Source organism: Castor canadensis, chromosome 3 (genome assembly GCF_047511655.1).
Source record: "Castor canadensis chromosome 3, mCasCan1.hap1v2, whole genome shotgun sequence".
Taxonomy (NCBI): domain Eukaryota; kingdom Metazoa; phylum Chordata; class Mammalia; order Rodentia; family Castoridae; genus Castor; species Castor canadensis.
This window is the reverse complement of record NC_133388.1, coordinates 170,647,011-170,670,636: the sequence shown is the minus strand read 5'-3', so window position 1 is coordinate 170,670,636 and position 23,626 is coordinate 170,647,011.

The window sequence follows — 23,626 nt, the reverse complement described above, 5'->3', positions numbered from 1 at the left end:
GATAGATAGATAGATAGATAGATAGATAGATAGATAGATAGATAGATAGATAAATAGAAAGAAAACAGATTGGAGTCTGCCAGGAATTTGGGAATGGGGGAGGTGGTTGTAATATCAATGAAAGCATGAGAGAACTTTGTCTTGAAACTCTTCTGTATCTTGACTAAGATGGTGGTCAGTGTTACCACATACCTGATAAATTGCAAACATGTCTTTAATGCTATTCTAAGAAGGGGATGGAGAAGAGATGAGATTATTCTGGAGAATCTCATGCCAGAAAATAAGGAAGTAATGTAAGGATCACAGGAAACACCTGACAGAGTTTTATTGTCTGAATAATTTAAGCTATGATACAATTGGATATATATATATGATTTCATGTATAATATGTAAAACTATTTCATATTACATATAATTTTTATATAAAATTACATTTATATTAATTTAATTTATATAAAAATAAACATAATGAGCTATTAGTATAAAATAATACCTATTAGTCCATATATCAGTATGAATCCATAATGATACAAACAAATGGTTAAATAAATAATAGTATGGTACAGAAGGGGCACAATTTTTGTTATGCAATTTATCATAATACTTTATGTAGACACTAACTCCCTCCAGAAAGTGAAATCTAATTTTCATACACCTCTATTGCCTACCAAAGACAAGGAGTTTTTCTCAGTGATCTGATTTTTAAAAAGGATGTGAAAAGGAGAAAAAAATGTAATTTTGAGTTGGAGAGAAGTGGCAAACTCTAACAAACCCATATGATCAAGGTCAACTCTATCCTTCATTTAACCTTTGGCAACAGTTCCTGTATTCCATGGATTTGGTCAAAATTCATATAGATTTTTACCAAGTAGTAATCTCCTACACATTCTTCCCTACTCCCAAACCACATTAACATCAACTCTAATGCTACAAACAAGTTTTCCTAATTGTCTTCTGCTGAGGATAAATGTTTTTGAAACAATAAGGGCTATGGCATTTATAACTATATAGTCACAAATTACTTATTAACTCCTGAATGGATGGTCTGTGTGCTTATTAATTCTCTTGCTGAATATAGTTAGATAATACTAAAGATTTTTACAGATAGTCAGAAACCTGTACCAAAGGGGACATAATATCACATTGTTGCCCAAACTAAACAAATCAAAATCTCCTTTTCTGATCAATTCTAATGGTATTATCCCATAGTTAGGGCAGATTAACTATGACTGGGGCTTTCATATTGTACTTTGTTTCCTTACTGAATTCTGAGTCTTTGGGATGGTTTATTACTGGCTCTAAACTCAAATATTATGAAATATCAATATATATTAGATTATTAAATGACAAGGAACCAAAGGAGGGAACATTGCATAAATAGGGCATAAATATCAACTGTATATTTGCCCCTATATAGCAGGACAGTATCATTAGTTTAAAGATTTAATATGAGGCACAAAATTTAAGTTCTTAAACACCTCATTATTTGAAACATGGCTCAGATCATAAAGAGTGTTGAGCCTTTTGATATCCATATTGTGTGAAAATCCCCCAATATCTAACCATAGAAATGACAAAACCCAAACTGGTATTGCCAAGTTTCCTCTGATTCTTCTCTTCCCTGGAGGTCAGCTCTCCCCCAACTCTGTACAATGCAGATGATCTAAACATTTTTTTGCTTTTCTAAAAAGTAAATTACTATTACTAGTCTTATAACTGCTGTTATAAAAGTACTATATTACTAGTCTTATAGCTTGATGGAGAAGGATAGATTTTACTTTTCAATGGAAATGCTAAATGTTATTTCACAAAATATTAAAGAAAAAGAACATGTACTGGTTAAAATTGATTTTCAAAGCTTAAGTATTTATGCAATGTCTACAGTTGTATACACAAGAATCATTAATTTGTCACAACAAAAATTAAATAGTAGTGTAATAGTTACGTAAACCATATTATTATAGATGAAACTCTGCTTGCTTTATGGTGTCAAATGTATAGAACTTATTCCTACTGAGTATTAGTCATTTGAATTGTCTCATTTTCTTCCAACAGACAGCAATATTTAGCATTTTAAACCATGCAATTTGTAGTGGGTTCAGTGGCTGTCATATTCTTCTCTAAGACTACAGGGGTGTCAGAGTTTCAAAATGACATTATTAGAATAAAAATTTATACTCATATCAAACACATCAGAAAATCACTGTTGTAAAACAGCTTGAAAGCTCTGGGCTTTGTTAAGTAGATAGCATCAGAGCTTGTCAGAATCATCAACTACCAACTGGGACTGTGATATGAAAGTCTAAAGAAACCACTGTCACCTGTCCAGTATATGGAATTAATATTGAAAACTGAAGCTTCAACCCTATTTATATTTATCTGAATTGAGTTAGTTTATTTTTTAAGTATTTTACATTATTTTTTTAATGTTCTGTTGGGGGTACACTGTGGCATTTGCAAAAGTTCTTACAATATATCAGTTATATCATTTTGCATTCCTTCCTCCATCATTCTCCATTATCTTCTATCCCAGTTTCAACAGATCTCATTTTTGCATTTACCTATATGTGTACACAGTATTTGTACTATATTCACCCTCCTACACTCTTTTCCCATCTCCTCTCCCTTACACTGGTACAAATCCCCCAGAGAGGATCTGTTCTTGCCTTCCTTTTCTCTTGATTTTGTAAAATAAAAAAAATGACATTTTTGTTTAATTAAGATAGCTACACAGGGAGTTTCCCTGTGACATTTCCATGCATTTGTATATTATAATTTAAGTTGGTTCATCTCCTTTATTGTTTTATAGTAGGTAAAGTCATTCATAATCTTACTATCAATTTAATTACTGTATTTCTTTCCCAAATTCAAGTCTTTATAAAATTGTATCTTCAGTATAAGCATTTGTGATTATGGAGCAAATAGACTCATTCTTTCTGAAACATATTTTTTTAAAAATTAATTTAAATGATAACAAAAGGAAGGTTTCCTGTCTCTTCCAGTTTTGTCATCTGTAGCCTCAACATTAGGTAATTGTATTAGGCAATATGACAAAGGCAATTTATTAAATTTCTCATGTCATGCCATAACTAAATCTAAAATGAATGGCAAATTATTTTCTTGGATATATGAATAACCAATGCTTTTATTCTGTAATCTATTCTGTCCAAATATTCAATTGAAGGAAACAATTGAAGTATTATAAAATGCTCAAATGATATGCTTTGTATAAAAAAGGCAACATTTATATCCTTAAGCAGAAATTTATACCTTAACCTGGGGTTTATACTTTCTAGCTTTATAACTTATTTGTATTTTGACAAGGTTGTTGCTGCAGATGCTCCATCTCTAGGCCATAGGCACAAACAATTCTGGAGTCCTGGACCACTTCTAGCTGATGCTATCTCTGTCTCTGCCTGAGGGCTTTCTTTGAGGAAGATATTTGATCCTGTCACAAACAAGAATTCACAAATAGGAGAAACTTTCAAATAAATTTATCCTATTTCCTACCTCTTGGATAGAATAACAAATGTATGTTCTAGGCTATCTCTCAGGGTGCTAGACTACCATCTCTTTGCAGTTTGCATTTCTCATAGCCTCACTAGAGTTTCCACAGATCCAATATAAACTACATTTATTTGCTGGGATGCAAAGCTAAGGAATCCAAACTAAAATTTTCATCAATTAAACTTCTGGTAGTGTCATCTACAACATCTTGCCAAATTTTTAATTCTTTATTTTTATTCCAGGGAAATGAAGTCTCTACTCTCAAAAAAATAAGCTAGAATAGATTCTCCTACTTTTGTTTTCTTTTTCAAATTTTTTATTCATTTATTCATACGTGCATACATTGCTTGGGCCATTTATCCCCTCTGCTTCCTGACCCCTCCTTCTCCCCCCAGTGGCCCACATTTCAGGCAGAACCTGTTCTGCCCTTTTCTCCAATTATGTTGAAGAGAAACATAAACAATAATAAGAAAAACAAAGCATTTTTGTTAGTTGAGATAAGGATAGCTATACAGCGAGATTCCTTGCATTGCTTTCATGCACAAGTATAAACCCAAATTGCTTCATCTCTACCTGACCTCTTCACCACTTCCTGGTCATCTTTCCAAATTGATCTCTGTCATTTTAAGGTTACAGTATTAGTTCCTCTGTAGTGGGGACATCAAACACTTTCAAGTTTTGGGTTTACTACCTATCCCCATTCCTCCTTTAGATGCTCTCCAACAGCATTTCTGAATTTACCCTAGATCTACAGTATGAGTAAGAACATACAATTTTTGGTATTCTGAGCTTGGCTAACCTAGCTTAGAATGATGTTCTCCAGTTCCATCCATTTACTTGTGAATGACAAGATTTCATTCTTCTACATGGCTAAGTAAAACTCCGTTGTGTATAAATACATTTTCTTAAACCATTCATCGGTAGTGAGGCATCTTGGTTGTTTCCATAACTTGGCCATTGTGAATAGTGCTGCAATAAACAGGAGTGTGCAGGTGCCTATGAAGTAACCTGTGTTGCAGGAGTGGGATTGCTGGATCATACAGCAAATCTGTGTTTATATTTTTAAGATGCCTCTGTATTATTTTATTTTATTATTTTTTAATTTTTATTTTATTCATATTTGCATACAATGTTTGGGTCATTTCTCCCACCTTCTCCCCACCTCCTCCCACCTTCTCCCCACCTCCTCCCTTACCCCCCTCCCTCCCTTACCCCCCCTTACCCCTCGCTACCCAGCAGAAACTATTTTGCCCTTATCTCTAATTTTGTTGAAGAGAGAGTATAAACAATAATAGGAAGGACCAAGGGGTTTTGTTAGTAGAGATAAGGACAGGTATACAGGGAGTTGACTCCCATTGATTTCCTACATATGTGTGTTACCTACTAAGTTAATTCTTCTTGAACTAACCTTTTCTCTAGTTCCTGGTCCCCTTCTCCTATTGGCCTCAGTCACTTTAAAGATTCTGCTTTAGTTTCTCTGTATTGAGGGCAACAAATGCTATCTACCTTTTTATGTGTCTTACCTATCCTCATACATTCCTTGTGTGCTCTCACTTTATCATGTGATCAAAATCTAATCCCCTTGTTGTGTTTGCCCTTGATCTAATGTCCTCATATAAGGGAGAACATACAATTTTTAGTCTTCTCGGCCAAGCTAACCTCACTCAGAATGATGTTCTCCAATTCCATCCATTTACCTATGAATGATAACATTTCATTCTTTTTCATGGCTGCATAAAATTCCATTGTGTATAAATACCACATTTTCTTAATCCACTTGTCAGTGGTAGGGCGTCTTGGCTGTTTTCATAACTTGGCTATTGTGAATAGTGCTGCAACAAACTTGGGTGTGCAGGTGCCTCTGCAGTAACCTGTGTCACATTCTTATGGGTATATCCCCAAGAGTGGTATTGCTGGATCATATGGTAGATCAATGTTTAACTTTTAAAGTAGCCTCCAAGTTTTTTTCCAGAGTGGTTGTACTAGTTTACATTCTCACCAGCAGTGTAGGAGGGTTCCTTTTTCCCTGCATCCTGGCCAACATCTGTTGTTAGTGGTGTTGCTAATGATGGCTATTCTAACAGGGGTGAGGTGGAATCTTAGTATGGTTTTAATTTGCATTTCCTTTATTGCTAGAGATGGTGAACATTTCTTTCATGTGTTTTTTGGCCATTTGAATTTTTTCTTTTGAGAAAGTTCTGTTTAGTTCACTTGCCCATTTCTTTATTGGTTCTAATTTTTTGGGAGAATTCAGTTTTTTAAGTTCACCATATATTCTGGTTATCAGTCCTTTGTCTGATGTGTAGCTGGCAAATATTTTCTCCCACTCTGTGGGTGGTTTCTTCAGTTTAACAACCATTTCTTTTGTTGAGCAGAAGCTTTTTAGTTTTATGAAGTCCCACTTATCTATGCTATCTCTTAGTTGCCGTGCTACTGGGGTTCCATTGAGAAAGTTCTTGCCTATACCTATTAATTCCAGAGTATTTCCTACTCTTTCCTATACCAACTTTAGAGTTTGGGGTCTGATATTAAGATCCTTGATTGATTTTGAGTTAATATTGGTATAGGGTGATATACATGGATCTAGTTTCACTTTTTTGCAAACTGCTAACCCGTTTTCCTAGCAGTTTTTGTTGAAGAGGCTATCTTTTCTCCATTGTATATTTTTAGTGCCTTTGTCAAAGACAAGTTGGTTATAGTTGTGTGGCTTCAAATCTGTGTCCTCTATTCTGTTCCACTGGTCTTCATGTCTGTTTTTATGCCAGTACCATGCTGTTTTTATTGTTATTGCTTTGTAATACAGTTTGTAGTCTGGCCAAGTGGTTTTTGTCTTTGCTTCTGTTAATGTGGTTTATTATGTTCATTGATTTTCCTATGTTGAACCACCCCTGCATTCCTGAGGATGAAGCTTACTTGGTTGTGGTGAAAGATCTTTTTGATGTGTTGTTGAATTTGGTTTGCCATTATTTTTTTGAGGATTTTTGCATTGATATTCATTAAGGAGATTGGCCTATAGTTCTTCTATTTGGAGGTGTCTTTGCTTTAATTTCATTTTGTGTTATAGATCTATTCAGGTGATTAATATTCTCTTGGTTCAGTTTTGGGTGATCATATGTATCTTAAATCTGTCCATTTCTTTAAGATTTCAAATTTATTTGAATATAGGCTTTTGAAGTAGTCTCTGATGATTTCCTGAACTTCCATGGTGTTTGTTGTTATCTCCCTTTTTGCATTCCTGATTCTACTAATTTGGTTTTTTTCTCTCCTCATTTTAGTCAGGTTTGCCAGGGGTCTGTCAGTCTTGTTTATTTTTCAAAGAACCAACTTTTTGTTGCATTAATTCTTTCTACGACTTTTTTGGTTTCTATTTCATTGATTTCAACTCTTATTTTTATTATTTCTCTCCTTTTATTTGTTTTGGGATTTGCTTGTTCTTGTTTTTCTAGGAGTTTGAGATGTATCATTAGGTCATTGATTTGAGATCCTACAGTCTTTTAATATATGCACTCATTGCTAAAAATTTTGTTCTCAGGACTGCCTTTGCTGTGTCCCATAGGTTCTAGTAGGTTTTGTTTTCATTTTCATTGACTTCTAGGAACTTTTTAATTTCCTCTTTTGTTTCATCAATGACGTGTTGTTCATTAAGAAATGAGTTGTTCAGTTTCCAGCTATTTGAATGTTTTTTGTCTTTATTTTTTTTGTTGATTTCTAGTTTTATTGCATTGTAATCAGATAGAATGCATGGCATAATTTCCATTTTCTTATATTTGCTGAGGCTTACTTTCTGCCCTCAGATATGATCAATTTGGAGAAGGTTCCGTGGGCTGCTGAGAAGAATGTATATTGTGTAGAAGTTGGATGAAATGTTCTGTAGACATCAACTAGGTCCATTTGATCTATGGTATATTTTAGAGCTAGGATTTCTTTATTGATTTTTTGTATGGATGACCTACCTATTGATGATAATGGGGTTTTAATGTCTCCTACGACCACTGTGTTTGAGTTAATATATGCTTTTATGTCTTTCAGAGTATGTTTGATGAAATTGGGTGTGTTGACATTGGGTGCATAAGGTTGATAATTGTTATTTCTTTTTTGTCTACTTCCCCTTTTATTAGTATGAAATGTCCTTCTTTATCTTTTTTAATCAATGTAGGTTTGAAGTCTACTTTGTCAGAGGGAAGTATTGCTACTTCTACCTGTTTTAGGGGGCCATTGGCTTGGTAAAACTTCTTCCAGTCTTTCATCCTAAGCCTATGCTTATTTCTGTCGGTGAGATGGGTCTCCCGTAAGCAACAAATTGTTGGATCTTCCTTTTTTATCCATTTCATCAAACGGTACCTTTTGATGGGGGAATTAAGTCCATTAACATTAAGTGTTAGTGCTGATAGGTATGTGGTAATTCCTGTCATTCAGTTGTCTTAGTTGTTTGAAGGTTTGATTGTGTGTACCTACATCAAGGTTACTCTCTACTTCCGTGCTTTTCCTTTTCTTGTAGTTTTGTGCTGCCTGCCCTTTCATGGTTATGTTGGGTTTCACTTTCTGTGTGCAGAATCCCTTGAAGAATCTTTTGTAGTGGTGCTTTGTGGTCACCTATTATTTTACTTTCTGCTTATCATGAAAGACTTTTATTGCTCCATCTATTTTGAATGATAGTTTTGCTGGGTAGAGTATCCTAGGGTTGAAGTTATTTTCATTCAGTGCCCAGAAGATCTCACCCAAGCTCTTCTTGCTTTTAATGTTTCTGTTGAGAAGTCTGCTGTGATTTTGATGGGTTTACCTTTGTATGTTATTTGTTTTTTCTCTCTTACAGCCTTCAAGATTCTTTCTCAGATCTCTGGACTTGTTGTTTTAATGATAATATGCCGTGGGGTAGTGCTATTTTGGTCTGGTATGTTTGGTGTTCTGGAGGCCTCTTGCATCTGTATGGGAATATCTTTCTCTAGATTTGGGAAATTTTCTGTTATTATTTTGTTGAATATATTATGCATTCCCTTTGCTTGCACCTCTTCTCCTTCTTCAATGCACATGATTCTCAGGTTTGGTCTTTTGATGGAGTCAGTGAGTTTTGCATTTTCTTTTCACAGGTCTTGAGCTGTTCAACTAATAGTTCTTCAGTTTTTCCATTAATTACCATTTCATCTTCAAGTTCTGAGATTCTGTCTTCTGTTTGTTCTATTCTGCTGGATTGGCCTTCCATTTTGTTTTGCAATTCTGTTTTGTTCTTTTTTCTGAGGTTTTCCATATCCTGAGTCCCTTCCTCTTTAGTGTTGTCTATTTTCATCCTGAGTTCATTTATCTGTTTATTAATTGTGTTCTTTGTTTCACTTTGGTGTTTATACAGTGCTTTTATGGTTTCTTTTATTTCTTCTTGTGCTTTCTCAAATTCTCTACTTTTGTTGTCTTGGAATTTCTTGAGTGTCTCCTGTACATTTTGGTTAACCATATCCAGTATCATCTCTATAAAATTCTCATTGATTACCTGTAGGATTTCTGCTTATAGATTATTCTTGTGGGCTTCATTGGGTTCTTTGACATAGTTTATCTTCATTTTGTTGGAGTCTGGGTCTGAGTATCTGTTTTCTTCATTTCCCTCTGGTTCCTGTACTAATTTTTTGATGTGGGGAAACTGGTTTCCCTGCTTTTCCTGTCTTCCCATCATTGCCCTTGGTGTTGTTATTGTCCCTGTACTGTGTGCAATTTGTTTTTTTTCTAGCTTGTAATAATAACAATGGTGATATTTAGAATGAAGAGTGAGAGAGGAGGGAAAGTTAAGAATGTAAAGAAAAAGGGAAAAAGAAATAAACAAAAAAATACAAAACAAACAAACAAAAAGTTTCAAAGATATAAATAGCGAGAGATAGCGTACTAATCAACAGTAAGCTGGACAGGCACTAGAGAGACATAGAGAGGATTGAAAAATAAAAAAACTCTATGTTCAAATGCAATAAAGTTTCAGACTTAATAATTTTGATGTTAGTCCCTCTGCCTCCATTACTGGAGACGGTGTCTCAGAAGTAGTTCTATCATTATCCCATCAAAGGGGAAAAAAACCAAAACCAAAACAAAGCAAAACCAAAAAAAATACCACAAAGTGTTCCAAGTTTAAATGCAATACATTTTCATTAAGGTTTTCAATATGCAGGTGTAGTTCAGTTTTTGTCTCATCAAAGGAAGAGAGAAGAAAAAAAGAGTCTGGAAACAGGTTTGTGAATGACTATCTGAGGCTACAGCTCACCTGCCTGCTACTGTCAGCCTGCTGCTGCTGGAGGCTTATTTATGCAGATCTCAGGAGTGAGCTTAACTCTCACCTAACTCCTCAGGCATTGTTTTTAGATTTCTCCTGGGTGTGACCACAGTGCTACAAGCTTTCCCCTTTCCAAGCACACTGGGGGAGGTGACACTACACCCACTTTCTCAGGTTGGCATGTTTATTTTACAGCTCATGTGGGAAGGGGGTCTTCCCACCTCTCCTGTGGAGTTTTCCTCCCATGGCCACTTTTACAAGCTTTCCGGCTCCTGATGGCTGGGTGTGTGGCGCTGGTCCTGCCTTCTCCTGCAGGCTTGTTTATTTACAGTTCCATGAGGGATTTCCCCTCCCCTTCTTTGGTGCTTAGGGCACCCCACCCTCCTTGCTATGTGTCTTTTTTGTTGTTGTTTATTATTCAGTTTCTCTTTTTTCCCTGGGTGGGGATGGATCTGTCCAGGGGGCTATGCTGATCTGGCCCAGGGAGTACCTGGTGTCTGTGGGAGTACCACGTGCCACTTAGCTCACCTGGTAGTCTGCTTCTTCCCAAACCATCTGGGCGCTGGTGTCTGGTAGCAGTGTGGAAGCCTTCCTGGTTTCTCCATTCAACGTGAAGTGGTGATGCTATGTTTGGGCTGGGGGTGTGGAGGAGTCAAAGTTTTACCTCTTCCCTGTGGTTTTTCCTGTAAAGTGTATCTCCAGCGTCTCTCCAAGATGTTACTTTAGGAAGCACGCTTTCTGCTTTCTCCCTCTAGTTGCAATCTTGGAATCTCCTCCTCTATATTGTTTTACAGAGTGGTTGCACTAGCTTGCATTCCCACCAACAGTGTGTGAGGGTTCCTTTTTACCCACCTCCTCACCAACACATGTTGTTGGTGGTGTTTTTGATGAAAACAATTCTAACATGGTTGAGGTGGAATCTTAGTGTGGTTTTCATTTGCATTTCCTTCATGGCCAGAGATGGTGAGCATTTTTTCATGTGTTTTTTGGTCGTTTGAACTTCTTTTGAGAAAGTTCTACTTAGTTCAGCTGCCCATTTCTTTCTTGGTTCATTAATTTGGGGAGAGTTTAGTTTTTTGATTTCCCTATATATTCTGGTTATCAGTCCTTTGTCTGCTGTGTAGCTGGCAAATATTTTCTCCCATTCTGTGGGTAGACTCTTTAGTTTAGAGATCATTTATTTTAGTGTGCAGAAAATTTTTAATTTCATGCAGTTCTATTTGTCCAACTTTTCTCTTACTTGCTGAGGGTTCTACTGAGGAAGTCCTTGTCTATATCTGTTACTTCCAGAGTATTCCCTGCTCTTTTCTATACCAAAATCAGAGTTTCTGGTCTGATATTAAGGTCCTTGATTCATTTTGAGTTGATACTAGTGCAGGGTGATAAACATGGATCAATTTTCAGTTTTTTGCAGATGGTTAAACACTTTTCCCAGCAACATTTGTGTAGCATCTGTTTTTTCTCCATATGTTTTTGATGTCTTTGTCAAAAATAAGGTGGACAGAGCAGTGTGTATTCATATCTGGGTCTTCTATTCTGATACACTGATCTATATGTTTATTTTTGTGCCAATACCATGCTGTTTTTATTGCCATTGCTTATAATATGGTTTGAAGTCAGGTATTACAATGCCTCCAGCATTGCTTTCTTGGTGAATATCGCCTTGGCTATGGTGGTCTCCTAGGTTTCCAAATGAACTTTGGGTAGATTTTTCAATCTCTGTGACGAATGTCATTGGGATTTTGAGGGGAATTTCATTAAACATGTAGATTGCTTTTGGTAGTATAGACATTTTTACTATGTTGATCCTACTAATCCATGACCATAGGAGATCTTTCCACCTTTTGTAGTCTTCCTTGATCTCTGTCTTCAGGGGTTTGTAATTTCCTTGTAGAGGTCATTCACATCCTTTGCTATGTTTACACCTAGGTATTTGATTTTTTTTGAGGCTATTGTAAATGAAATTTTTTCCATATATTCTTTCTCAATTTGTTTGTTGTTGGTGTATAGAAAAGCTAATGATTTTTGTAGTTGATTTTGTATCCTGCCACCTTGCTGTAGCTGTTTATGGTATCTAGGAGTTTTTGGGTAGAGTTTTTTGGGTCTTTAAGGTATAGGATCATGTTTTCTGCAAATAGCCATATTTTGACAGTTTCTTTGCCTGTTTGTATTCCTTTTATTTCTTCTTCTTGCCTAATTGTTCTGACTAGGAATTCCAGGACTATGTTGAATAGGAGTGGGGATAGTGGGCACCCTTTTCTCATTCCTGATTTTAAGGGAAATGGTTTCAGTTATTCTCCACTAATTATGATGTTGGCTGTATGTTTGTCATATACAGCCTTTACAAGTTTGAGGTACATTCCTTCTATTCCTAGTTTTCTTTGAGCTTTTATCATGAACTGGTGTTAGATCTTGTCAAAGGCTTTTTCTCCATCTGTTGAGATGATCAAGTGGATTTTGTCTTTGCTTCTATTGATGTGCTGTATTAGTTTTATTGATTCGCATATGTTGAACCACCACTGCACTCTTAGGATGAAGCCAACTTGGTAGTTGTGAATGATCTTGCTGATGTGTTGTTGGATTTGGTTTGCCATTATTTTACTGAGGATTTTTTCATCAATGTTCATTAAGGAGATTGGCCTGTAATTCTCCGTTTTGAAGGTGTCTTTGTATGATTTTGGGATGTGTGTAATACTGACTTCATAAAATTACTTAAGCAGTGTTCCTTACCTTTCTATTTCATGGTAAAGTTTTAGAAGAGTTGGTATTAGTTCTCTTTAACTGTTTGACAGAAATCAGCTGAAAATCCAACAGGTTCTGGACTTTTCTTTTTTGACAGATTCTTTATTGCTGGTTCAATTTCATTTTGTTCTATAGATCTATTCATGTGATTGATAGCCTCTTGGTTCAATTTTGTATGGTCATCAGTATCTAGAAATTGTTCCATTTCTTCAAGATTTTCAAATTAATTAGAATATAGGTTCTTGAAGTAGTCTTTAATGATTACCTAGATATTTGTAGTGTTTGTTGTTATCTCCTCTTTGCATTTCTGATTTTACTGATTTGGGTTTTTTGTGTCTCCACTTTAGTCAGGCTTTTTTTTTTTTCAACGTACCAGTTTTTTGTTTTGTTGATTGTTTGGATGTTTTTATTTTTTATTTGTTTCTATTTCATTCATTTCGACCTTTTTTTATTATTAGTATTTCTCTCCTTCTGCTTGTTTTGAGATTTGCATGTTTTTGTTTTTCCAGAAGTTTGAATGTAGAATTATGTCATTGATTTGAGATCTTGCTGTCCTTTTAATATATGCACTCCTGGCTATAAACGTTCTTCTTAGGACTGCCTTTGCTGAGTCCCATAGGTTCTGGTAGGTTGTGTTTTCATTTTCATTAACTTCCAGGAATGTTTTAATTTTTTTTTTATTTCATCAATGAGCCAATGGTCATTGATCAGCTTCCAATTTTTTTAATGCATTGTGATCATATAGAATACATGGGATTATTTCTATTTTCTTATATTTGCTGAGGCTTGCTTTGTGCCTTAATACATGATCAATTTTGGAGAAAGTTCCATGGGCTGCTGAGAATAATGTATATTGCACAGAAGTTGGATGAAATATTCTGTAGACATCATCTAGGTCCATTTTATCTATGGTGTGATTTAGAGCTAGAGTTTCTTTATTGATTTTTTGTTTGGATGACCTACCTATTGGTGATAGGTGGGTATTAAAGTCTCCCACTACCACTGTGTTGGAATCTATATCTGCTTTTAGGTCCTTGAAAATATGTTTGACAGAACTGGGTACTCTGATGTTGGGTTCATATAGGTTGATAATTGTTATTTCCTTTTGGTGTATTTCACATTTTATTAGCATGGAGTATCCTTCTTTATTTCATTTGATTAATGTTAGTTTGAAGTCTTCTTTGTCTGAGATAAGTATTGCTACTCCTGCCTGTTTTCAGGGGCCACTGGCTAGGTAAATCTTCTTCTAGCTTTTCACCCTACACCAGTGTTTGTTTCTGTCAATGAGAAGGGTGTCCTGTAAACAACAGATTGTTGGAGCTTCCTTTTTAATCCAATTTGCCAAAAGGTGTCTTTTGATGGGGAAGTTATGTCCGTCAACATTCAGTTTTAGTATTGATAAGTATGTGGTGATTCCTGATATTTAGTTGTTTTTGTTGTTTAAGGGTTTGATTGTGTGCAGCTGAACCAATGATATTCTCTGAATCCTTGTCTTTTTTTCCCTTGTTTTTTGGTACTGCTTGTCCTCTCATGGGTTTGTTTCCTTTCAATTTCTGTGTGCAGAATTCCTTGAAGAATCTTTTGCAGTGGTGGCTTGGGGGTCATATGTTGTTTTAGTTTCTGCCTATCATGGAAGACTTTTATTGCTCCATCTATTTTGAATGATAGTTTGCTGGGTAGAGCATCCTAGGATTAAAATTATTTTCATTCAGTCCCAGAATACCTCACTCCATGCCCTTCTGCTTTTAGGGTTTCTGTTGAGAAATCTGCTGTGATTTTGATGGGTTTACCTTTTTATGTTATTTGTTTTTTCTCTCTTACAGCCTTCAATATTGTTCCTGTATTCTCTATGCTGTTGTTTTAATGAAAATATGTTGTGGGGTAGTTCTATTTTGGTCAAGTCTGTTTGGTGTCCTGGAGGCTTCCTGTACCTGAATGGGGATAGCTTTCTCTATATTTGGGAAGTTTTCTGTTATTATTTTATTGAATATATTACAAATACCATTTACTTGCACCTCTCTTCTTCTTCAATGCCCATGATTCTCAGGTTTGTTCTTTTGATAGAGTCGGTGAATTCTTGCATATTCCTTTCACAGGTCTTGAGTTGTTTGATTAAGAACTCTTCAGGTTTTCCTTTAATTTCCATTTTATCTTCAAGTTCTGAGTTTCTGTCTTCTGCTTGTTCTAATCTGCTGGAGTGGCCTTCCACAGTGTTTTGTATTTCTGTCTCATTCTTTTTCTGAGGTTTTTCATATCATGGATCATTTACTCTTTAATATTGTCTATTTTTGTCTTTAATTCATTTATCTCTCTATTTATAGTGTTCTCTGTTTCACTTTAGTGTTTATTTAGGGCTCTTATGAGTTCATTTATTTATTTGAGAACATTTATTTGTTCTGTGTCTTCTCATATTCTTTATTTTTGGTATCTTGAAATTTCTTGAGTGCCTCTTTTATGTTTTGGTTAACCACATCTAGTAACATCCTCATGAAATTCTTGATATTTACTTGTAGGATTTCTTCATTCAGGCTGTTCTTGTGAACATCATCTGTTTCCTTTGCATAGTTAATCTTTGTTTTTTTGGAGACTGGAACTAGGTATCCATTTTCTGCATTTCCCTCTGTATCCTGCATTTAATTGTTTTTTAGGGGAGGATGGTTTTCATTCCTTTTTTGTCTTCCCATTTCTCTACTTTGTACTGTGCAACTATGTTCTTGATAGGCTATTGGTGCTTTCAGTCACCTGTTTTCTTTCCCTTGGTTAAATTTTGTTTTGTGTTTGTATTGAATTTTTAGATTATTGTATGTATACTATTTCTATCCCTGGTCTAGGTGTAATTTAACTAGTATTAACTAACTCACAATAGTAAAATTGACAAAACAACAACAACATAAAAAATGAAATCAATGGGAAAGATGAACAAACAACAAGAAACAAAACAAACTAACAACAACAACAACAACAAAACCCTCCAGGTTCAGGAACAATAGAATTTCAGTCTTAGTAGTTCTGATGTTACTCCTTCAAGATCCAGTTCTGGTGTTGTTACTTAATCAGAAGTTCTGTCTTAGTCTCACCAGGTGGTTGGGGAGTCTCACCAGTTTTCTCCTGTCTTTCAGCAGAAGCTGCTTAGTCAGCTCCTTCCTCAGTAAGGTGTGGCTTGCCTTCAAGTTCCAGAGATCAGATCTGTGGCCCATCCTGCTTTGGAGTTGGGTTTCTGCTCTGTTGGTTTACTGAGGGCTTGTTTCTTTGCCTCACCCCCTTTCTCTGGGGCAAGGTCAGTCATCAGTCAGCTGGCCCCCTACTGTCAGAGTGTTGTGATGGCTTGCTGATTGCTTTTCAATTTTGCAGTGTCGTTTGACTTTGGGTGTTGCTCATTGGCTCAGGAGATGATCTTTTTGGACCTCTACTTGCCCTATTTCAGGCAGCAGCTTATCACCAGCCCTCTTGCTGTCAGCTCTTCTGCCTTTCCAGCTGTTTGTTTACTGTAAGTTTGCACAGAGATCAGCTCCTTGCCACTCGCCCCCCCCTCCAGTGTGCTTATAGCACCCTGACCCCTCTGCTTTGTGTTAGTTTTCAGTTCCTTGTTTATTCAGGTTTTTGTGGGGTGGGGGTCAGTCTGCCCAAAAGGCTATGTTGGTTTATCCAAGGGGTGGCTGGGGGAATACTGCATGACACTTGGTGCTCAACTGTTGGTCTGCCAAGTGTTTCCCATGCAGGTTTGGAGCCAGCATGTGGAGGCATGGGAGCCCTCCTGTTTTCTCAGTGTAAAGTGTTGTGGAGAAGCTTTGTATTAGCTAGGGGTTCAGGGTGTTGTAGTTTTGATTCTTTTTGGTACTTTATTTCTTCCAACTGTGTCTCCACTGTCTCAGCAAGATTTTTGATTTTTGGAGCTTACTCTGTCCGCTTCTGCACCCTAGTTGCCATCTTGGATCCCCCCCACTTACTTTTCTCTAAAGAATGTATTTTACTCTGCATATTTTCTTTTTTCTGCTTACCTTCACTAAACACTTTTTAAAGTATTTTTTATTGAGGGCCTCCTTCACACTTCTTATTTATTCTTCCAGTCACTTCAATCCAATAGGCTGTGACTCCTCTTGAACACTAAATGTACTCTTGTCACAGTAACTTTATTTTTAAACTCAAGGAGCAGATCTTTCTCCATCTCAATTTTGCAGCAGAACTGGAGACTATAAAACAGAAACTACTCCTTGTGAACCTGCACTTTTGCATTTCTGTGTCTTTCTGCATTTGAGCTGATCCCTTTCCAACTTTTATCTTTGATAGTTTGCTCTGATATATATTTTTGCAAATCCCCAAACATTTTTTCCCCTAATATCAGCAAACTTTTCCCCAAATGTTTAAGATATCAATGATATGTATTCAACTTGCACTTTGTAGTATTCCCATCATATAATGTACTAAAAAAAGAACCAAAACCAAAACTTTTTGTTTTATAACACATTATATTTCCATTTTTCCTAAACTTTCAATGTTTTCTTGCCCCATCATGAAATTCATGAACAAGCTATTATCATCTTAAGTCTGAATAGTAAATTGCCAACTCTTATATGATTTTAGGTTTATTTATTATTTCTCCATAGTCTTCCCTTCACACAGGGCAGTTTTTCTTCCTTCCTTCTTCCCTCCTTGCTTCCCTAGTGTCTTTCTCCCACCACCTTCCTATTTTGTTTAGTGTTACTAGGGTTTGAACTCAGGTTTTCATAATTGAGAAGCAGGTGTTCTACCACTTGAACCACACTTCCAGCCCATTTTGCTCTGGTTATGGAGTCTCACAAACTATTTGTCCACTGTGACCTCAAAATATGATCTTCCTGATCTCAGTTTGTGAATTATATATGACTACAGGTATGAGACTTTACTGGTGGATTCTCCTCAACTTTTTTAGCCAGGTCCTCTAATGGTACAATTGCAATGCTTTCTAGAGCCTAAAAGTCCATCAGAACCTGGCTCTGCACTAGCTTTCACACATAGGTTCCTAACACTTTTCCATTTCTATGTAAATTTTTGCCATGAATTCAGGGTCTTTCCAGGTATCATGTCTTTTGAAAAGAATATAGAAAACAAAAATATTAAAATCATGAATAAAAATGCATATCAATTTAGAAAGAGCAAATAAAAGAAAAATATGATTTTAAATTACAAGGGGATCCCAAAATACAGGAAAACAACACAATATTATTATTAATGAATTTCACATAGCATTCTATAATATTTTTCTTGTGTAAGATTGTTGGATTGTCTAGTTGTGTCTGCATTACAACAGTTTTGTACTTTAATTTTATAAAGAGAGTAGAAATATAATTCAGTCTTGCTTACATCATTCTTTCTATTTATAATGTACTGTGTAGGTTTTGAGAATACACAAACAAATTTACTCTCGATTGAGCCTCACCAACAGAATTTCTTAATTTTAATTTCACATTTGTCAATCAAAATAGAAAAACAAATTCTATGTTTGTAATTTTATATGCTGCAGTGTCAATTTCTGATGAGTGAGATTTCCATTTTAACCAGGCATCAGTGAGCACTAATCACCTTTATTTTTATACATAATTTGAAAACTTTTCCATCAATCCTCTTGTTTCTAATAATTTCAAGTTTTTATTTCTCTTCCACAATTTTCATCATTATATTATAAGGTACCAAAGCACATACCTTTTTCAAATGTGGATGCATTTTCAAAATGAGTGAAGTATTTCCAGAAGCCATTACCGTGCATGGATGTCTAGTAATAAGTTAACTGAATAAAAAGAGAATCCTAACCTGTCACCAACTGAATATCCATGGACTGACTCAGAAATTTTTGCTATATTTGGAATGCTAATCTCAGTACTTTTTCATCTTTCTTATAAGTGACTTCTCCCCTTAAAATATACATTTACATTGATGAGAGGAAAAGGACACATTTTACATGAGAATCAAAAAGACAGTTAATGTTCATTATTTATTTATTTATTTATTTTATTTTTTGCAGTACTGTGGTTTGAACTCGGGGCCTAGACCTTGAACCACTCCACCAGCCCTTTCTATGTGATGGGGTTTTTTTGAGATAGGGTCTCATGAACTGTTTACCCCTGCTGGCATAAACAGTGATCCTCCTAAACTCTGTCTCCTGCATAGCTAGGATTACAGGCTTAAGCCACTGGTGGCTAGCTCTTTTTTAAAATTAGTTCACACAAACAAGACATTCAGAATGAGAAAGAAAATATGGTGGAAGCAATACAAGAAGCTACAAATCTAACAAATGAAAAAGAATGAAAGAAATTAAAAAGAACTCATGAAAGTTTGCAGAAATTTGTCTTCCTTTAAAGAGACAGGAAACAATAAACATTCACTGCTGAATTTTGGCATAGAAAAGCACACTTGAGGGTTGGCAGAGTGACTCAAGCAGAAAAACACACCCAAAATTCAGGCAAATAGCTATAGGTACTTAAGCCTGTAATTTCTTCTCTTAGCCTACACCTTATTGAATACCAAATTATTGTTTGTTCAATACTGTTCTTTTGTAACTTACAAGCACAAACTTACCAATACCCAACTTAGCTAGCAAATCTTTTTATATAGAAAGTAAGGAGCCCTGACAAAGAGTGAGTCATTGGTGGTGGAATAGATTAAAACTTTAGTAATAGTAGTTTTATGGAATAGGTCAAAGTTGAAAACTATGCTCACATAATTGTTTATTTTTTTGATGGTGTTACTTGTAACAATTGCATGTGGTCACCTTGATGGGCAAAGATAATGCACAATCATCAATAAATATTCATTGAGTAAACTTATTATTGTGTGGATAATACATGACTTCTTCACAGTTCTATGCATTTATGTCAGGAAATAATTGAAACATGGGTTTTAGCATACAGTCAATATAAACTTGAATAACTACACTTGTGCTTACTAAACTTTCTTATCTTCAGTTGAGATGATTAGAAAAGAAATAGCAAAATGATAGATGTACCTAATATGAATAATCACATTAAATATTAATGCCCTAACTCTTTAATTAATATGTAATCATTGTCAGATTTTATGAAATATAAAGACCAAAAAAAGAACCCAAAATAAATAAAAGGAAAAGAATAAGTTAAAAGTATAGGATCAAACTGTACAAATATTTTCAGAGATTTCAGTACTCTTCATAATTATCAATGAAATAAAATATAATAAAAGTAAAAAGCATTATAAGGAACTACCAATCAACTTGACCTAATTGACACATGCCAAATATTCTATCCAATGGAATATACTTTCTTTTCTTGTGCCTTAGGATTTACTAAAATAGAGTATATTCTGAGTAATAAAATGTCTATATTTCAAAGTAGTCATTGCTGTGTCCAGTGGTGCATATCTATAATCTTAGTAGTCCAGAGACTAATGCAGAGCAATTGCAAGTTTTAGGCTAACCTAGGCTGCATGGACAGGCTTATCTCAAAGAAGGTAAGTAAACAAATAAATACATGAATCAAAGGATTTATATTTGAAAAAGTACTCTGACTACAGAAAAGCGATATTAGAAGTCATTGATGGAAAGATTTCTGTAATATCCTCAAATAATTTGAACCCAATTAAAACTTTTAAATAATGCATGGATCAAAGTAGCTATTCAAAAGAAAATTACAGACATTTTTATTAAATGAAAGTGTACAGGACATAAAAGCAAACTTAGAAAGCATTTTGAACAGAATGAGCATAAAAACACAAGTATAAAAATTGTGGAATGCCACTAAAGAATGAAGTATTAGTAGAAAGAAAAATGGTTGTTAGGAAGGGAGAGGAAATTGTATATAAATGGACAAAGTCAATGAGAAGCATAAAATTAGAACTGAATGAAGTACAAAACACAATATCAATAGAGAAAAATCAAAGACACCAAAATCTTGTTCTTTCAGACAATCGAAAAAATTATAAACCCATGACTGCTCCATAAGACAGAAGACCAAAAGACAAATAACACTTTGGTAAGAAAGGTAAGAGGTGACATATTTTGAATTCCATAGTTGTTAAAGGAACAGTAAAGAAATATTATGAAAACCAACTACATTTTACAAATTCTACAATATGTGAAATAGATAGTCACTTCTTTGGTTTGGAACTTGAGTGTCTCCAGTAGGATTGTGCGTGAGAGGCTAGGCTCCCAATTTAGCACTATTGGAAAGTGGTATGTGTCTAGTGAGAGGTCTTTAGGTCATTGTGAGGCATGCTCAGAAAGGGATTTGAGGACCTCTGTATTTTCTTTTTTTCCTCTTTTCTCCATGACCATGAAGTAAATTGTTTTGCACCACAATACTCTTTTACCTAATCATAGGTCTAAAAGTGACAGTACCTACTCATCATGGAGTATAGCCTCTAAATGAGCCATAATGCATATTTTCTACATTGATTAGCTCAGGTATTTGTAATAGTAATGGAAGGCTAATACAATCATTACACACACAAATTACCAAAATTTTCCATTAAGTAAAAATAACCTAAGTAGCTTCATTTTTATTGAATAAATTTATATTTTAAAAAAGCTTCATGCAAAGAAACATAGGTCCACATTGTTTCACTGTTGAATTCTACCAAATGTCAAACAATCCAGCATTCTTTTCCCAACATGGAAAAGAATGAATATGTAACAACTTATTCTATAAATACAGAATTAATTTACTGGGAATCGAACCCATGTCCTTCTGTGTGTTACACAGAAGTGCAACAGATTAAGCAATACCCTCCTTTCCTTTTTTTGTTGAACTTTTGTTTTTGTTTTTAAGCCTCTACCTTTGCTTGGATTGGTATCAAACTTGTGATCCTCCTGTCTCTGCCTCACAATTAGCTGAGCTTATAGACATGCCCCACTATTCAGAATTACTTTCTTTTATTATTGTTATTATTTTTTAAATTTTGTTATTATTGTGCTGGGTGGGGTACATTAGGCATTTACAAATGTTCTTACAACATATCAAATACATTGTAGTTTAATTCCTTCCCTCCATCATTCTTCTTCATCCTCCCTCCCTCCATTTGAGGAATGGTTTCAACACATATCACTTTTCCATTTACATACATGTATACACAGTATTTGTAACATATGGCAAAATCAAACTATTAGAAGAGAAAAGTACATATTATGTGCTGTGAACAAAAGTGTTAAAATTTAAAGAAAAGACTTTTACAAACCAAGTCCAGCTATAAATAATGATGAATAATTAGTTATGACACTAATGTTATTAAGGTACTGCAAACTAAGCCTACAATGAGGTGCCATTTTGCATCTATTAAAATGACAAAAATTATAGTTTTCCCATACCAAGTCTAGAGAAGGAAGTGGAGAATCTTTCTTATGGTATGTAAAATACATATTTTGAAATTTGACAGTTTCTGAAAAAGATAAACACACATATATCACATGGCCCAAACACTATCTGGTTAGATATTTAGCCAAGAAGAGTGATATATATGTCCCTATAGGAACTTTCAAGTGAATAGTTACTTCCTTTATTTTTTGAAATACATAGAAACTGGAAATTAAACAAACACCCACCAACTGGCAAATAGAAAACTTATAATATAAATATGCAATGGCACATTACTTATCAGTAAAAAACATAAATCTTCCATATCTACAAAAATGTATGATTCTCACAGTAACTGTACTGAGTTTATTCAGCCCAGACCACACCAACAGGAACAGCAAAAGTATATACAATGTATGGCTCAATTTATATAGAATCCTATAATATGAAGACAAATGATGTAGTGACCATAAGCCTGTGGTTGTTTTGTCATAAGAGGTGGGAGATACAGAAGACATAGGAGCTTGAGTAATTTATGTGACTGTGCATGTCTTTTGTATATTAATTTTGATGTTAAGAGCCATCAGTTCTTGCATTTACACATGTGTACACAGTATTTGTACCATATTCACCCCGCTACCCTTTTACTGTGAACACATGTATGATATGCAAAAATGATCAAACATATGCTTACTATAAAAAAAGGGCCATCAGTTTGTATGTGTTAAATATGTACAATCTCTTGTATGGAAATTATACTTACAATTGTTAAAATCTAAAAGAAGCTATTATACAACTGACTTTCCTTCAATTTATCTTCAAATACTTTATAACACTTTCATATTTATATGATATTCAAGAGTGCAAATACCTATTTTCTTTACCCCCAATTCTGTGCTTTTGTAATTACAAATTTTATTCCTCATCTTCTGGGAAATATTAAATGTATAAATAAGTCATAATTAAATCATATTTTTATTTAAATTGTCAGTTACTTTTGGATGTTCTTTTTTTGTTGTTCATTTATTCACATGCGTATACATTGTTTGGGTCTCGAAGGGCCACAGAACAATATTTTTGATTTACATGTGTATTTGTGATTCCTCATGTGCTATTTATTATTTTGAATCTCTTGGGCGCTATCAATATAATTTTCTAGAATTCATATCCATAAACTTCAGAGCGTCTAGAAGCTGTGAAGTATATGAGATAAGGTCACATATTTAAAGATTTAAGGTGGCAAGATAGTATAAAACTGGAATGAAAAGCAATAATTTAGAGTATTTAATTTAGGTAATATCAGGTGAATATAACTTAAGTATGTCAATCTAGAGTAATTTGTTAAAAATGACAAAGAGTAAGCTTAAAAACTTGTACGATGTCAGAATTTTTTTCACTTTTATTGACCTAACCAGGTAAAAAGACACTTACGGCACATAAATATGTATCTGGCATTTACATTTTGCCTTCAATTAGGAAAACATTTTAAACCATTTGGGGAAAATGTTTGAGGAAATATTAGCAGTGTTGCACAAACTAATAATAAAATTATTTTATAAATATTAAATACATATTTCACAATGTATTGTAAAATATTGGTAAAATTATCAACAAACAGTACACGTTTTAGTAAGCAATGTATAATCTTCATGCTATTGGATAAGAATCAAATGTTTCAGAAAAGTTAAAATCTGTATCTAAAAGTGCCTTAAACAGTATATAATTATATTACACTTTTTCCACTTCCATTGGAGAGGCCAATTTATGTGAATGGGCAGCTACTTATAAACAGAATGAAAACTATTTCACTTTTAGATAACTTTACTTTTTCAAA